This window comes from Rhipicephalus sanguineus, chromosome 11 (genome assembly GCF_013339695.2).
Source record: "Rhipicephalus sanguineus isolate Rsan-2018 chromosome 11, BIME_Rsan_1.4, whole genome shotgun sequence".
In the NCBI taxonomy this organism is placed as follows: domain Eukaryota; kingdom Metazoa; phylum Arthropoda; class Arachnida; order Ixodida; family Ixodidae; genus Rhipicephalus; species Rhipicephalus sanguineus.
Window position 1 is genome coordinate 136,721,982 of NC_051186.1, and position 17,629 is coordinate 136,739,610.

General features: G+C 51.7%; 2 non-coding genes across 2 annotated transcripts; both read right to left on the minus strand.

Annotated features, from left to right (window-relative positions):
* Positions 1 to 727: 727 nt before the first annotated feature.
* Positions 728 to 917, minus strand: LOC119375717 (U2 spliceosomal RNA). The gene has a single exon (XR_005180451.1). It is a non-coding gene; the product is annotated as a U2 spliceosomal RNA (small nuclear RNA).
* Positions 918 to 13,145: 12,228 nt separating this feature from the next.
* On the minus strand, positions 13,146 to 13,335 carry LOC119375715 (U2 spliceosomal RNA). The gene has a single exon (XR_005180449.1). It is a non-coding gene; the product is annotated as a U2 spliceosomal RNA (small nuclear RNA).
* Positions 13,336 to 17,629: the final 4,294 nt, after the last annotated feature.

Here is a 17,629-nt window from a genome sequence, read left to right on the forward strand (position 1 = left end):
AAGAAACAACGAAAGACGCAGCACACACCCGGTGCAGTGGTGCCCCGACGAGCGAGAATTCGAATCAAGCGCAGCGCCGCGTGCGCGTGTTCGTCTGCTTTTCTTGTGTCCGCCGACTTGGTGTTGCCACAGATTTCACCACCGTCAGAGGCGATTCGTTGCTGGCACCCACCGCACGTTTCGATACCTGATCAATTTATGCTCTCGGCCATTGCGCTGGTGATGACAACACATGTTCCAGGGCTTCATATATTTGTTCATCCGTCGTTTGCTTTGGTTTCATCAAGCTGTAAGGCAAAGAAAGGGGTATCCTTGCGTGTGCAGCTGTATGCGTGTTGCTTGAAATGTGAGCGCTGACCACACGGGAGTACACAGACGCGAAATAAAAATTGAAAATCGAAACGTTCATTTCTCTTCATTGTGCACAACATCTTCAAATCTTTTCAAAAGCCGAGAGTGGCAAAAGTGTTGTCCTCCCTTCTCATCCCCCTCCCTATTGCAAAATACAATAACGAAATAGCTTTCGCACCAACAACGAGCTGCATGAAAAGCGAAACATTCACCGCGCGCGCGAGCGAGCGAGCGCACGCAAAAACCGCGTCAGCCGGGGCGGGCGAGCGGGTGGAGACCAGCGTGCGGAAACATCCCCAGACAAGGCATACATTTCACGACTAGTACAATGAGACTTCCAACTCATTTTAGACTGCAATATTCTCACCCCCGAGGGGGTGAGTGGGCCGATCCCGGAGAAGTGCAATACCGGGCCAACCCGTGGCGGAGGTGAAGCAAGCTTCAAGCACTCCGCCCCATTCCAAAAATAAGTTTAATATCTTGGGTCCAAATAGGACCCGTATCAGATACTAAGCTCCTGTCATTGTATCCTGTCAAAGGCTGTTCTTGTTCAGACGAGAAGGCGAGGCGTCGAAGCAAGTCCCCACGATAGGCGGGAGCGGTAGACGAAGAGCCAGGCGACACAAGGCAACGCACAGATGCCGAGCACCTTTACCGTGGAGACTACCTCGACGCGGCCGATCGAGTCGTTGGGAAAAGAACTGAAAAGCAAAGCCGAGCTCTTTTTCTCGTTGATTTCCGCGCCCGATGCTTACGCATAGCAGTTGAAGCTGCGTCGGAATTGCTCGAGGCTCTGTGCGTACCTTACAAAAAGGGATACGTCATCGGCATAAGCCAGTATCTTGATTTCCTCTGATCCAGTCATTGGGAGACCCCTGATTCGCGCGTCACCAGCCAAGCTCGAGAACAGCGGTTGGATGGATATAATGAAGAAGGTGGGGCCCAGCGAGTAACCTTGCCCAATTCCTCTTGTGTATCTGAACCTAGCCGTTGCGGAGCCGTTGATGACGACGCTGCTGGTCAGGTCCCTGTAGAGGAGCCCCACCTGCTCGATGAAGTCGACGGGAAGCCGTACTCTCTCATCACCTCCAGCAGATAGTCATGCCTCACCCTGTCAAATGCTTTAGCCTGGTCAAGCGACAGAAAGGCGCCGGTAAGCCTTTTCTTTGCCGCATACTCGAACACATGCCTGGTAACCGCGAGGTTGGCGAACATTCATCGCCCAGGTACAGCACAGGACTGGTACAGAGAGATGATGTTGGGCAGGAAAAGCTTTAGTCTGTTATTGATGATGGTCGCCACGATCTTGTAGTCCGCGTTTAGGAAGTTGATCGGGCGCCATGACGTCGGTTCGCTTGGCAGGGCGCCTTCTTTCAGGAGCAGCACGATAGGACCCACGCCGAAGGATTCGGGCTTCTTGTGCTCCTTAAGAAGCATGTTCACGAGTGCTAAGAGCGGATCACCCAAGGTCTCTATAAAGGTAGCATAAAATCCAGCTATGAGGCCCTCGGTTCCTGAGGCGGAGTTCGGAAGCATGCTCCCAATAGAGCGGCGTATTTCGTCTATCGTCGTTTCACCGCAGAAGTCCGAGAGCTCCTCTTCGTCGAGGCGCCGGAGTCTCTGACAGAGTTCTTTAATTTGCCGGGACGCGTTACTGGGTTCGCCAGGGGCCGTTTCTTGAAAAAGCGCCGGCAAATGGTTACGAAAAATGGTTGCAATCTCCGCTGGGCCTTTCGTGCTTGATCCGTCCGGACGTTTCCCCTCCGTGATTTTTGTGCAACCATTGCCGCTTATTTCCCGTAGGTCTAGTTCGGCTGTTTCGCCTAGTGGGCCTCGCGTCCTTGCGGGCCTCCGTGCCTTGTGTTTCGGTGAGTGCAGGTAATCGCTTGTGCAGGAGGTGAGTGAGTGAGCCCCCTTGATTATTTGTATCCTGCGCAGGAGCTAACTCATCCGCGCAGTAAGGCGACGCTTCTTAGCTCTGCCCTCCTCCTGCAACAGCTCCTTGAAGGCTCCTTTTGATGTATCCCACACGTGCGGTTTTATGGGGGGCGCGTCTCGCATCGACTCCTGTAAGAGGACCTCGATGTTCTGCGTGCTAATTTCGTCCTGCAAGAGGGCGGGGTCTAGCCGCCAGCTTACATCGCTGAAACGCGGGCCAGGGGATCCTCTCAGTGTCGTTGACAGCGGAACATGACCTGTCTTACTCGCTAAGAGGTCCGGGAGATCTAATGCGTCACACGCCAACACGGAGGGGAGCCGGAAGTCCGGTAGGTAGATACGATCGATCCTGCTCGCCGTGGTCTTGGAAGTACGTGTCGGAACGAACTGGTCGTCGTGCAGGTGGACCCAGAAATCTGTGAGCTTTATGTGTCGGAGGGTCTTTACCAACTCCTTGGCGTGGTAGGTCGACCCGCCCCGACCAGGGCCCGTCACGTCTCTCTGTGAATCTATCACGCAATTAAAGTCGCCTACCAAAACGTGTGGTAGCGGTTCGAGCAGGATTTCGTGTACTTCTTTGAAAAAGTTGTGTGGGTTCAATCACGTCGCGGGGGCGTATGCATTTACAAAGCGGACCTTCTTCCCGTCAGTGTAGATGTCTAGCATGATCATGCGCCCGTTTTCTCCAAAAGTGCAGTGCGACTTCTCTCGAAAGCGTCCCGAAATCCGAAATAAAGATAACTCCCACACCGCAGGCTTTCGTGTTTGTCAATGAAAAAAAGCGTCTACTTGACATTCGCGCCGAAACGTGGCCACATCAAGCGGGGACCTGAAGTTGGTCTCCTGAACAAAAAGAATGTCGATTCCTTGCTCGTGGTTAAAAGATAGAAAGTCTCGCTATTTAGACTTGTCGCGGAACCCGCGGACATTCCAGGTGGCCAGCTTAAAGGGACTGTCTATCGCTCAGAAAAATTTGAGGGGCAAGGCTCCTTATGCCGCGGGTCTGTCCATCCTCCGTTGGTTTGTAGCGTTGTAGTAGCCACCTCTAGCTCGTGAGAAGCGCGCGTTCTGATATGCAGTAGAAGAAGAAGACGTTGACGAGTGAGACTCTCGTGCATCGTCGCCTGTGTGGCATTCTTTCTTCTTTACTGCGCGCGTTCTCGTATGCAGTAAAGAAGAAGACGACGTTCACGAGTGACACTCTCCTGCGTGTTCGCCTGTGTGGCGTTCTTTGTTCTTTACTACGTCTCGTGTTTTCAACGACACCCGATGACAACATTTCAGAAGTAACGCGCCATGAGGCTCCCTCTTGGCACGCTTTCTCTTTAGCTCGGAGTCGCCAGATGGAAGACAAGGCTGCGGAACGGAGGGCACGGAAGGCGGCGGCAGCGCGCGCTCGCAGACGGAATCCTGAGGTGAGAGCCCGCGAGGCCGAAGCTGCACGTCGACGCCGAGAAGCCGATTCCGCCGCTCGAGCCGGTGAAGCTGAAGCTGCTCGACAAGCTGCACGGCTGCGGCGGGAAGACCCCGCCGTTCGAGCCTGCGAGGCCGAAGCTGCTCGACAAGCTGCAGGGCTGCGGCGAGAAGACCCCGCCGTTCGAGCCCGCGAGGCCGAGGCTGCACGGCTGCGGCGCGAATCGGATCTTCAAAATGTGAAGGACCGTGAAGCGGCGAGAAAGCGCGCGTACCGGCAGGCAGAGCCCGACGCTGTGCGAGCACGTGAAGTGGCTGCAAAACGCATGAGGCGGGCTCTGCCCGAAGGCGCCGACGCGCGCTTCCAGCGGGACTTCCTTGATAACAGTTTCGGCCATAGTTGCTGTGTATGCAACAGATTGTGGTTCTCAAACAATCTAGTCGCATATCTTCCATCAAGAAGGACCACGCTAGCGCCAATGCCATATCCGAGCTGCAGCGCGAGTTCGCTTCGCCCCACTCATCATCATTCACCACGTGGATATGCTGTGATTTATTTCTGATTGTGGTGAAAATTAGAAGATCGTTTGTCACATCGGCGGCAACGAGCATGCTTTCGCCCCATAAACAAGGAATTATATTTTTAATTTGATGTTGAAAATCCTGAAAGAATGACCGCTAGCGTCACCCAACTCACCCAACGGATCAGGACGTCTTGAGGGGCTAGTTGGTTCATACTATGCAGGAAAAGTTGCGCTAAACTAGAAAAGTACAACACAAAGAAGGAACACTTAAACAGATCGAGCGCACTCGATCTGTTCCACATCTCTCAACGGAGATGTGGTACAGTCCACTGGTAGGACAAGAAATCCTCGCAGCCAGACTCATTTTGCTTAAAAACAAACATGTATAACTTGAAATTGTATTTTACGCACTTGAGGCACCTTTGGTAGCGTCAGAGAGTAATTTTTTGCCTTTTTTTCTTACGCATCCAAAAACGCGCCCGGTGGGGCTGCTTGCGGCGCCGTCATCGGTTTCTTGTGCTTCAACTTATGCGCTATGCCATGCCGCTCTCCGCGCTGGTCGTAGTGTGCCGCTGTATTGATGTTAGGATGTCTCACATGTGCTGCTTTCTGAAGGCTCGCTTTTATTGTCTCTTTTTGATGAATCGACTTGGCGTAGATTGCGGCAGCAGTGCTAAAAAAATAAACGCATAGACTGCGATTACAGCAAAATAAGTGTTCTGTAATCGTATAATAAGGCTTCGTTTAACCGCTAGCGCGCTGAAAACGACTGTTACATTCCTTACAATAGTGTCCAGCGAAAATAGAGTGATCCTACAGAAATGTGCTTTCGGTTTTAATTTTTACCGGCACTACAATCGTCATCACGTCCACCAACCAGTGTTGTGGGCATGTTTCACGCCAATGGAAAAAGACCGAACGCAGGTCGAAAAATTCTGCTTTAAAAATTTCTACTCACTTTCCAGATAAACCGTTGCAAGGTTGGACACTTCAGATGGTACTCTTTCTATTGCGGTAAAAAACAGAAAAGCGATGAAGGACGGTAGACAGTCCCTTTAATGTATGTCATTGACATTGCTTCGGGTCATAAAAAGGGGGAAGGAAAGGAAACCACAAACAGAAGGGGGTGGGGGTGGCTGTGACATGATGGCCCCTCGGGAGCGAGCGAAGAAGAATCAGCGTGGCTCGGTTGATGCGTAAGTGGACCAGGCTTGCTGTCGAGCTCTTATCACTCCATGCGTTGTTTGCGGTAAGAGGGGGGGCGGGGGGGGGTCCGTGCCACGTGTGCCCGTTGTGGATAGCAAGAGTAGCAATGACCGGGTTTTGTTTCTTGGGAGGGGGGGGGGAGGTCATGACGTAGGACGGGACCGGTGGGGGGGAGGAGGTAAGGGTCAGGTGCGGTTGAGACGCGACTGCGAAGCTTTGTTTAGGCGTTCGGACCCTACTTCAAGCGAGACTGCCGTCCCCTAATGAGCCTTTCCGCGGCTTTTTGGTCTCGGCCCCACGCGCCGCGTCACTATCGCGGCTACCGTCTGATGTTTTTGGACGACGTATATTAGTTTCCACGCTCCCAGCGCGCTCCGGCGTCTCGCTTCCGCGTTTTTCTCCCTTTCGCCTACGCGAGCGTGAGCGATGCCTTTTCTCGAGGCTGGGCTGCGACGCGCTCTCGATGGGAGGCGCGTTCTCCGTCCTTTTGTTTACTGGTGTGGGGGCTTCACTCGGTTTCTGTCGTCGTGAGAACGTACGGGTGATTGGGGGCAGGTTATTGCGGCCGCTGCTAACGATGGGTGTTTCGTCAATGTTGGTTGCAGGGCTAATCCCGTGAGGTAGCGATGGATTGCTCTCGATCTTCGCGTGTGGTGACGCGAGTGCGTCATCGCCGGGACGCTCTACGTTCTTGGGAGCTTCATGTTCCTCACTGCCAGAGTGTGGTTGTAATGGGAACGGTGAGGTTCTTAAAATCTTCAAGTTAAGAACGTGGACGTTCCTAACAAACCGACGAGGCTGCTTGCAGGTTTTCACCAACACTTTATAAACACATGAACGAAAGGCACACACACAAACGAAAACACATCAAACAGAGAAAGAATTAACTACAATCAGTTTCTAAGCAGCGAGCGTCCTTATGATCTTAAGCCAGCTGACACGGGCTCACCCATCGGAGAGTCCAATGCTTCGGGCGACGAGAGGAGACGACCGGCGCGGGAACTCTTGCAGAGGTCGACGATGGGGTGAGAAGAATGCCGAGAAACGTGGTGTCTTGCCGCAGCGAAGCGTCAGAGGACGTCAGCGGCCACGTGAAGACCTTGGCTCCAACTTGTGGACCGCGTCCCAGAGCCTCGACACTCGGGTCCGGTCACCCGACTGTATCGAACGCAGAGTACCGTCTCCCACCTCTCTTTCTTCTTCAACCCCCCAGCTAAGAGAGTTGGCGCATTCTTGCGCGAGCACCGGCGTCGTAGTCGTCGTCGTCTGCTTTCTCTTCTATCACATCCCACAGGAGCATTGCGGATCTTCTGCGCGCACATCACACAGGCCCCCATTCAAGTCTTTTGTTCATGAGGGAACGCGAACAAAAGGCGATACATGCGCGCGCAACTATAACACACGCTTCATTCCAGGCTAAACAATCCTATTCACATTTTTAAGTATTCTAGGAATATAACGCTCAACACATCGCCTCATGCATATGCACATCTACAACTAAGTCGATGTATCGACACGCAAGGAAAAACAACACAGCGTTCTGTTCCCGGCCAGAATACAAAGACGGCGGTCGTTCAGTTCAACGCGGCGCTTAAAGTCGTCACGCCGTACGCAAAACGAAGGACTTCTTTCGCTTACTTTGGTGCAAACCAGATCACAGACGCGCGTTCATGCCTCTGCACGAATGGATTTGGGAGCGCAGTCCATTCGACCACTCGTGCGTTGGCAGACTCCGCACAAGAAAACATTTGCAATGCTCGCACCAAAGCTAACCTTTCTCTCTACACTGTACGAAACTGTCCTGGTTACAGGAGAAGTAGCTTGCTGGGATATGCTGTGTAGTCCATAGTAAAGGCGATTTTCTAGCGGGAATGCTGCGCCCTTGTTCATATCGGACCGCAGTACGAATATCTAAATTTCTGGCGCGCTTAATACTGGCTTCGTAGGTGGAGAATTGCCGATCCCTTAAAACAAGAATTCTATCTCGTGTGTCCATCTTGTCTTAGTGGTTTCTTTGTTTGTCACTGCTCGGACAGTCACCTTGGTTATGCCTACATACGTCAGAATACAGTTTCTGTCGGCGCCAGCCTGCCACGCAAACGGCATGTCCTTCTTTTTCTCCGAACACTTGGACAAAAACAACTGTTCGCTCCTGTCTTCCTTTGTTAGAAGTAGCCCTTGCCGAAACGCTGGCAATAAAAGATCACACTGTGTAGATTGATCTTGCCTTTCGGCGTCTTTGCAGCATTTACAGCAACACCAGCGGGAGTGACCACAAAAAGTGATGGTCTTTTGCTTAGCTGGTGAAAAGTTTTCTCTTTTTTCTGGGATTTTGTATAGCCCGGCTCTGAAGCATGGAACTCCATGTTCACAAGCTTCATCTGGGAGTGCGTAACTCATGCCGCTCTTCTTTGAGGAGCTTCTGCATCTCGTACGCCGGTGCCTATTAGGGGAAACAAGCTTATTGTACAAAGGCCCAGACTTTTGATGTTGGCCCTGTAGACCTTCTTTGATGGTAGTCAACTCCGTAGACGAAGCCACTGCACGGGAATTATGATTCCTGTTCGAGTTGACGGAGTAAGGGTCGTTGTCTGACTCTTTGGCCCCCTACTGCCATTTTGGGTTCGGGTCATTGGCTTCTCGGGCACCCACGATATTCCCGACAATTACTTGCCACATTGGTCGTTCCATACGCCTCACTAGTAATTTGTCTGTATAATACGGTGATGACAAATAGACCCTTGCCTCTGGGAGATCGAGCGATGTCCCGTCCGCCAAGACAACAGTTCCGGTCTTTCCCGTTAGCGCGCTATCGGGCACTAAACTTCGCTGGACAATGACTGTGTTGCTACCAGTGTCCCGCAGCACTGTCACCTTACGTCCGAAGACGTAGCCTTTCCTTGTCGGCATATAACTGTTCTTTGCGTCGTCTCGACGTTCAGGACTTTTGTCTTTCGCTAACACACCCAGAAGTAATGACTCGCCAGTGTTCCGAGACTCCTGTGTATTGGCTCGCGCCTGTCCCACGCATTCCCTTTGTGTTGACGCACCTCCTGCTTCATCGTCCAACACACACGTCACGTTACTGACGAGCCTGCTCCGCTTACAATTAGCAGCAACATGTCCCGTCTTCTGACAAGCGTGGCAGAACGGTGATCCGACCTTCCAGAGACACGTGGAAGCGTCATGTCCTACCCGGTCGCAAAGGAAACATTTTGTTGGCAGTGCTTTTTGCGGAACTCTGCAATACCTGCTTTCGTCGGCTATAATCGGGTCTCCAGGCGTCTCTCCACATTGACCCAAATTGCGTTGTCGCTGAGCTTCCATGAAATGGTCGCATGCTTCCGACATCTCCGCTAAGGTTCTGCAGTTTATCTCTCTTATAAACACCGCCAGCCTGTCATCACAGTTCTTCAGGAACTGCTCCGCTACCAGAAGCTCCCTCATAGCATCAAAAGTTTTGTCTATTTCAGACATTTCGATCCATCGATCGAAGTATCCCTGAAGCCGAACCGCAAACTGGCTGCCTGTTTCGAGGTCATCGGGCTTGCATGAACGGAACTTCTCACGGTAACCATCTGCCGTAAAACGAAATCGTTGCAACAAAGCCTTTTTTGCCTTATCGTAGTCCAAAGAGTCCGCGGGCGATAGCCGTCCAAACACTTTGAGGGCCTCGCCCACCAGAAGCATGCTCAATGCGGTTGCCCACTTATCTTTAGGCCAATCCTGCCCTGCTGCCACCACTTCGAAGCGCCTAAAGTACGCATCGAGGTCGTCCCGATTCTCATCAAAAGGAGGCATAAAGCTACGGGGGCATATTTGCAGGGGCACGACACGATCAGGGACGGCGACCGGTTCTACGCGTCCACCCGCACCCGCTTCAGCTTCTGTGAGACGCAAGCGAAGCAACAAAATTTTCTCGTCCAACGCTGCCTTCTCGCGAGCCAAAACTAATGCGCGCTCCTCGCGCTCGGCCTGCTCGCGCCTCGCATCACGCTCCGCGGCACGCTCCTCTCGAGCACGCGCTTGCTCCTCCTCCACCCACTTTCGAAGCGCGTCCCCGGTTAAGCCTTACTTCTCGCTGGCGCTTACGAAGTACTTCAGATCCATGTTTCGTTAGAGTAGCTGAACACTACAATCAGCCTCGTCCTGTCGCGGACGCCATTGTAATGGGAACGGTGAGGTTCCTAAAATCTTCAAGTTAAGAACGTGGACGTTCCTAACAAACCGACGAGGCTGCTTGCAGGTTTTCACCAACACTTTATAAACACATGAACGAAAGGCACACACACAAACGAAAACACATCAAACAGAGAAAGAACAGTAACAGTTTCTAAACAGCGAGCGTCCTTATGATCTTAAGCCAGCTGACACGGGCTCACCCATCGGAGAGTCCAATGCTTCGGGCGACGAGAGGAGACGACCGGCGCGGGAACTCTTGCAGAGGTCGACGATGGGGTGAGAAGAATGCCGAGAAACGTGGTGTCTTGCCGCAGCGAAGCGTCGGAGGACGTCAGCGACCACGTGAAGACCTTGGCTCCAACTAGTGGACCGCGTCCCGGAGCCTCGACACTCGGGTCCGGTCACCCGACTGTATCGAACGCAGAGTACCGTCTCCCACCTCTCTTTCTTCTTCTTCAACCCCCCAGCTAAGAGAGTTGGCGCATTCTTGCGCGAGCACCGGCGTCGTAGTCGTCGTCGTCTGCTTTCTCTTCTATCACATCCCACAGGAGCATTGCGGATCTTCTGCGCGTACATCACAGTGGTATAGACGACGAGTCTGTTGTCGACTCAGTGGAGCTGAGTGCCGTCCCGCTACCCGCCGTTAGTTCATTGTCGGTGGTTGCGCTGGCCGTGTCTACTGCGCTTTCTATTACCCCTCCTTGGGGTGCGGACGGCGTTGTCGCGGCACTCATTTCGTCGCTCTCCATGGTCATTCCGTTATCCCAGTAGTTGGGCACCTTCTTGGACGTTGGGTGCAGTGTCTTGGGCTTCAGAACCTGGAGGTCCGAGGTCGACGCTGGTGCCCTGGGTGAAGCGGGTCCGCTTGTCTGGCTACCGTTCGGGGTTAGTTCATTCACGGTCGGGAAGCCACGTGCCGCCGCGACGTAAGACTTCCGGCGAAAGCACTCTCGCGTGCCGTGTCGGCCGCCGCACCTCTTGCATTCTTCCGCGCATCCCTCGGTGGCATGGCCAAAAACGCCGCACCGCTTGCAGTACGGGGCCGTACAGGCGGCGGCCGTGTGGCCGATATCTCCGCACCGCGCGCACACGCGGCGCATGCCGCGGTATTCGAACATTACCCGGTGCCCCGCGATTGTCGCGAAATTGAGCACCGGCCTGCTCATTTCGACTTTGACGACCAGTACTCCATTAAGCTTGTTCTGGCCGCTTGACACGGTGGCGAAGGTTACGGACTTGACCTTGCCGTAATGGGCGAGGGCATCGGTGAAGACGTCGTCCGGAATATAGGCGGGGAAGCGACATACGTTCACGTACGTAATTGGTGGCCCCACGGCTTCCACCGCCACCTTCTCTTTTTTACACGGAAGCACTCAGCTGCCGTGAGCCTCGTGGCCTGACTCCCGTTTCGCGTACAAACAAGGAACTTGCATCCCCACATGTGCTGGGGACCCAACCCGCTCTCATCGCCAGCTGTTACTTCTGTTGCATCTATGAGGTTGTCTACTGATACATCTAATTCGGGCGCGTTAAACAGAAAAGAATTTTCCCTCACCGGGTAATCACAGTGGGCAGCCACACTGGTGGGCGTCACCGCGTGCTCGTTGGCGGTAGAGCCGCAGAGACGGGGGGAGTGACTCGTGGCTCAGCCGGAGCAGGAACCGCGGAGTCAGTAGCGGCGGCAGCGGTAGCGACGGGAACCTCCGGGGCTGCAGGTAGCGCCCAGGGTCATCACTCCTCCTGGCCGGTGGGAAGGTGGGCGTCGGGCTGGAAGGCCCGAGACCGGGGGCCTCTGTGCCGCGCGCGGGAGCCTGCAGCGCAAAGGAGAGTCTTCTTTTGGGCTGGTTGGGACCCGGAAGTCCGCGCCAAACTACGGGGCCCCAGGCACGACTCGAGAACGGGTCGATGAAACGGCTTGCTCGGCTCTCTTTGATCTTAGCCATAAGACCAAGATGCGATAACGAATTAATGGTCTTAATTGGAGTGGAACATTTCAGACCATATTAACAGATCCGGCAAACCACCAGGCAAATAACAGCAAAGCAATTCACCCGCCGAGCATGGCAAATTGGGCGTGTTCAATGAGCACGGTTTGGCGTGCTCCAGTGCATTGCTGTTTCTCCAATCGCCACAAAAATTGCTTGCCTGTATAAAAGACTTCTATAATCATCAACTTGTTTTGGCAAAACTTCAAAAAAAACGCATGTGGACGTACTCTCCCTCGCGCGCTGACGTCACACACGACGCCGGTCGCCGCGTGAGTCCACACGCAACACAGAACACGAGCCAGCACTTCTTTTTAGGGGCGAACCTCTTCTTAGTCTAACCTTGTCACGCGTCCGGCGTAAGGCGTAACCGGCAGTATACTACGACCCATCACCGATCCTTTGCAAACTGCCCACTACTTCGTCTTTGCAAACATCGCACTACTATCCATCATCGATCCATCACTTCACCGGCCATAAAGCCTTTATAATGAAGGGGGAACGGAAGCCACGTCTAGCTACCACTTACGATTACTAAAATTTCTTGTATACATATATACAGTGTTTGGCACGTCTTTGATGATGTACTAGGCTATCGCTTTGATTACTGCTGGGCGAAACCACTAAGTATTTCACAGTGTAACCATGATTGCTTTAGGAGCTTCGCACATGCTCTTCATCATTCACCCGTGGATATGCTGTGCACATTTTTCACGAACATCATGTTTACTTGTAATGCTCGTCGCCAGCCAAGCACCAAAATTTGATGCAAACTCTCTTACCGCGTCTTACTTATATACTATTCCCTGCAAAATTAAGAAACAACGAAAGTCGCACCTCCCACCCGGTGCAGTGGTGCCCCGACGAGCGAGAATTCGTTTGAAATGCAGCGCCGGGTGTGCGTATTCGTGTGCGTTTCTCGTGTCCGCCGACTTGGGCCACATATTCTACCAGCGGCAGGGACAATTAGTTGCTGGCACCGACGGCACGTTTCGATACCTGAACAATTTGTGCTCTCGGTCATTGCGCCGGTGATGACAACACAACTCAAAGGGCTTCATATATTTTTTCATCCAGCGTTTCATTTGGTTTCATCAAGCGCAAGGCGGCGAAAAGGGTATGCTTGCGTGTGCAGCTGCATGCGTGTTGCTTGAAATGTTAGCGCTGACCACACGGACGCACAAAGATGCAAAATAAAAATCGAAACCTTCATTTCTCGCATTGTGCGCAAGATATTCAAAACCCGAGAGTGCCAAAATGGGTGTCGTCTCGTCTCAACCCCCTTCCTATTGAAAAAAAACACTAACAGCACCGTCAAAAAATAGCATTCACACCAACAACGAGCTGGAGCAAGCGCCACGAGTGCACGAAGGGCGAAACATTCACCGCGTGCGCGAGCGAGTGCACGCAAAAACCGCGTCAGACGGGGCGGGCGAGCAGGTGAACACCAGCCTACAGAAACTTTTCTAGACAAAGGATGCATTTCACGATTACTTCAGTCACACTTTTACTTCATTTTAGACTGTAATTTTCTCACCCCCGAGGGGGTGAGTGGGCCGATCCTGGAGATAGTGCAATACCGCGCCAACCCACGGCGGAGGTGAAGCAACCTTCAAGCACTCCGTCCCATTCGAAAAATAAGTTTCATATCTTCGGCCCTAGTAGGACCCGTATCAGATATTAAGCTGATAAGAACAGAGTTCGTTTATTCATGTTTTGTACAGGAGAGAAGGGGCTAGAATACAGCACAACCGAGACGGCACAAACGGGCCTGGGCCAGGCCGAGAGAAAGTCCTGACGGGAAGGAATGCGCTAGCACGCAACAGAGTCCTGGGCTGGCACGCAGGGGCAGGTAGCGCATGGCATGGCGTGGGAAGCAGGCGAGACAGCACACAGACACGTAGGGAAGATCGCAGTGACACGCGATCAAACTGGGGAGAGCACAAGCCGCAGCACCCCAGGCAGCACACAACGCAGGGCCAATATTTGTTTTACGGCGGCTATGCAAGGCCCAATCTCGGAACATTGTTGCCGGCATTGAGCCAATATTGGCTGAGCCGATGAATATGGCCGGCAATATTGGGTCGGTTTCGCCACCCTTCATCGATTATTGGATTTTCACCGGCAAAATTGGTCCGGCTTTGCCGCCGTCCAGCCGAGATCGGCTGAGCCAATGTCTTTCATCGGCAAACATAGGGCCAGTTTTACCGGTATTCAGCCGATGTCGGCTGAGCCGTTGGCTTTCACCGGCTAATATTGGGTCACTTTTGCCGATATTCAGGAGACGTTCCTTTTCAGCGGCTAATATTGGGCCTATTTTGCCGTCCTTAAGAAAGTGCAGAGCTCAGGGACTGTCTTTTGTCGGGAATAGTCGACCCTTTTTTGCCACCCGTTTGCGCTCCACCTGATAATTAAGATCCCATCGAGGTAAGCATTATGAAATTACATTAATTTATTCTATGTATCAATCAAACATCGAGGGTGCTACGTACACGTTTCATTGCCGGAACATCACGCGTGCGCGCTTCTGCGTAGTTTTGTTTATGCGCTTTTTTTCCCTAAACACAGGACACAATTGTAATGAAATAGTGCATCAGGCGCTTGCATCTGTCGCCTAAGCTGCAGAAAGCCGCTACATGGATCGGCGTACTAGCACAAATAAGACAGTGCATTTATCGTATCGTGTTAATGCCGCACGTACGATTCGGTTCGCGGAGTATCGCCGACTGAATAGCTGGCATTCTCTTAGTTTCTGCTAGGACAATGAGTAATAGTTATCACTAGCACAGTCAGTTTTCTACCGGAAAAGGTGGCCTTCAGAAGAGTGACTGACTCACATTATATGGCCACTTCGTTGACCAGTTGTTCAACGCTATCAAAATGTTGACATTTTATAACATATACCATTAACTTCATTGGCCGAATTCAAAGTACTTCTCTGTCGTAAATGTTTTTGCCACTGGTCGGCCGACTTCACTAATGTATCCAGCATCAAAATTCACCCAAACATTCCCGCACGAATGCTTTTAGCGGAAGAAGTTTTATTTCAATGCTAATTCAGTGTACAAATCGAACCTGATATATTTTTAGCGCTGTATCCTTTACATCCATTTAGTCGCTGACTCGGTAGCGCGAGTGCTCATAAACGTTACGGAGAATCTCCTATCTGTGTGTGTACACTTATTTGCACACGCGCGTGTTGTGGTCAAGCGTAGGAAGCGCATTTGCGTCAGTGATGTCACATAATTTTACTTTGTGGAAGTAGTAAAAAGCTCAACAAGGCGTGTTGCTGAGCTAGTTGGTTCATTACTTAAAAAATAGTTATGGCGCAAAAAAGACCGGGCGAAGGGATGGCACGTTTTTCGTTTGAATGCTTCCAAACCAACTAGCCTCGTGTTTGTCAGTTCGTATTTGCACGTCGTCGCCGTCCTTTTTGTGCCTGTTACGTTGTGGTTTTTGGTTTCGCACAACGTGCAGGTTCTTTGTTTACTTGGAATGTCCGAGGCGTTACCTCAAGACACTCCACAAAAGGACGAGACCGCTTACAACCCACATTTAATAACTACACTAAAACGAGCACACGTAACACGAACCAAGACAGAAGAGTACCCTACAGAGATAACCGACTATACTACTGAGGACAAGAGACTAAGAACGACTAAGCTACATGCTTAGTTCCCGATCACTCAGTTCTTAGCCTATAGATGGTCGCGGGTAGAAGTGAAGGCGCGATGCTGGTCTCACCAAGGTGCCACGGAGATGTCACGGAGCGAAGTACCGCAGCCGGTGAGGAACGCCGTTGCCGTCGGTGCCGAGCAGCTTGATGACGTCAGGTTGACACTAGAGTCGAAGCACGAACTGCGAAGATGTGTTCCGGCCGGACAGCCTCGTCCGAGCTCGACCCCGAAGCCCGACTGCTTGGACCTGTCCACGGGCCCAGGAACGTTGGCCCAGGAGCAGCACGCGAGCGACCCACAGCCAAGAACAGCAAGTACCCAGTAGGTCGCTCAGGACACGGGTCGACGAAGGTAGACGCCCATGGCTAGGGTCCGAAACCCGACGGCCAAGACGCGTGGCCCGTCTTCCTGGCTGCTTCCCAGCTACTGCTTCATTCTCTTCGCTTCACTTCCTTCTCTCTTCGCGTGCCTCGGAACCATAGCCGTGGTTTCCTCCAATTGGCGTTTCATTTATTTGTCCTTTTGTTGTTTCGCCCCCGTGCCAGTTTCTTCTTCTTTATCTTCTCCCACCGTTTCACTGCACGCACTTTAAAAACCCGCGCACTTCACCACAGTGCCATACCTTTCTTTCTCAAGTTAAAAATCTCGTTCAACGATTGCTTCCCACGTGCTTTTAGAGAGAGTTGCATTAAAATTGTTATTGCACGTGAAATACGATAAAAAATGAGGCTCCAACGTGGTGTACGCAAAGATTTCATGTAGCGACACGTTGCAACAAGCGATGCATTGAAAATTCAAGGAACGCATTTGTCAAACGGCGTGCCCAGAGACGACATGCTGGGCGGGGGGGGGGGGGGAACGCACCCTATTGTTGGAGGCTGAGCCGTGCTTTCAAGAGGGGAGAATGTGCATTTCTTTCTTCAACCTCTACACCTCCCCCCGCTTCCCCTCGTTCAGCGTCATCTGTCACGAAACTCGCTTGACCAGGCAGGGTAGGGTAGCTTTCCAGACGGAAGGATAATCGTTGCTGAGAGGGAGCACGTTTTTTCGCTCCGGCCAGCAGAATTGTTCAAGAAGTCTCGGTGTGTGGACATGTGTGGCGGAAAGTCAAAATTGTGCGCGAGATGGATACGCTGCAAGATCCCGGCACTGTTTTAGCAGAGATGACCGCAGCGAGCAACCAGTGGCCCCGTGCTTCCATATTGGACTCGCTCGCCTCATATAAAGCCACGTGTTGACTGTTGTTACTTGTCATCAGATGTTTGTTGTCTTCTTATCACGCATTTGATATTGACCATTGTTTTTGTGTATTCTGTTGCTATGGTGCGCTTGCATTTTTTTGTTCGCTCGTGTTTTTAGCCATCCAACGAGCACAGGTGAGTGGTTTTCATGTACGATTCCTTTCCTTTACAATCATGCCTTGAGATTAGGAGTGCGTGCGTGTGTGTCTCTCTTGTTTAGATGTAGAGTTCATGGGATCTTGTGGGACCGCTCGCAATGTTTTTCGTGTCGCGTGCAGCAGTTTATTCATGTTTTTGGTCCATAAATTATCACTCCAAAAATTGTAATGTTCCCTTAAAGGATAGCTGTAATTTAATTGCCAGTCATGTGTTGCGAATACCTAACGTTTGCGAACCAAATCAACCTTATTCTTTGGTGAATTTGATAAACATCAGAAGGGGGAGGGGGAGCTTCTCTGCTAGTAATTATCTCACGGGTACACATGCTCCTCTAGTCTGGTTGCCACTCTTATTCATGCTTTTTCGCCGGGTCGCATAACATTATCCTTGTTTTCTTCGGGTTCGTCTTTAATCCTACTTTAACGCTCATTTCCTTTACATCTGCAGAATTTTTTGTCGATTCGTCACCTTCATCGCTGAAAAGCGCGATATCGTCCGCAAAACGTACGTAGCTGGGATATTTTCCGCCAATCCTTATTCCTATTTTTGCCCGTTCTAGTTCTTTAAGTATTTATAGTGAATGTGCCGTGAACAACATTGAAGATATTGTAACTCTTCACCTTCACTCGATTCTCGATCAGGATTATTCTGCTTTTCTTGAGGAATACGGTCGCTGTGGTATTGTTTTGGATGTTGGCTATGGTGTTTACAGAGGTTTAGGTATTCATTTATGGCCTAATTATTCCGGAACTGCTGGAGTGTGTTCATATCTGTGAATAAATTTGTGTTTATCACCTTCCAAATGTGTTGCTCCTCCATTACCCAGACGCATGCGTAGTTGGTGCAGCAGGTCTTTCATTTTTTTAGTTGTGTTGGATACGCTATTGACTTTCCTTCTCGCCCTTGCACGGTTGCACAGAATTCAGGGTCTTAGTGGCACACGAAGACCCCAG